At 48.7% G+C, this 302-nt stretch overlaps 1 protein-coding gene across 1 annotated transcript in view; it reads left to right on the top strand.

Annotated features, from left to right (window-relative positions):
* LOC104493732 (voltage-dependent T-type calcium channel subunit alpha-1G-like) overlaps positions 1-302 on the top strand; it is a 37,111-nt gene that overhangs the window by 5,523 nt on the left and 31,286 nt on the right. The window lies entirely within an intron of this gene.

Below are 302 nucleotides of genomic sequence, written 5' to 3'. Positions count from 1 at the left end.
CCCTACAGATTTTGCCGCGTGATCGGTGTAACTAGCGTTACTTAGGGTAGCTGCAAAGGATGCTGCTCTCCTGCTGTTGGCAGAACAGAGATGGTTCTTCTGTGCTTTGTGTTTTGGAAGCATTCAGTTAAAAAGTCCCGGAGGGCTCTAATTTGCAGGAAGAGCAGAGCACACTGAGCTGCCGCAAAGGGGCACTCGTGGGTTTTGTGGATGGGGCAGCTGTATCGATTTGCTCCTTCTTTTGTGTTTTTTGAGGTTCAGTTGACATTTGCCTTTCTCCACTTTGCAGCCAGTCATGAACT

Source organism: Buceros rhinoceros, unplaced genomic scaffold (genome assembly GCF_000710305.1).
Source record: "Buceros rhinoceros silvestris isolate BGI_N320 unplaced genomic scaffold, ASM71030v1 scaffold18735, whole genome shotgun sequence".
Classification (NCBI taxonomy): Eukaryota; Metazoa; Chordata; class Aves; order Bucerotiformes; family Bucerotidae; genus Buceros; species Buceros rhinoceros.
The sequence above is the reverse complement of the archived record's forward strand: the minus strand, read 5'-3'. Positions and strand labels throughout refer to the sequence as shown.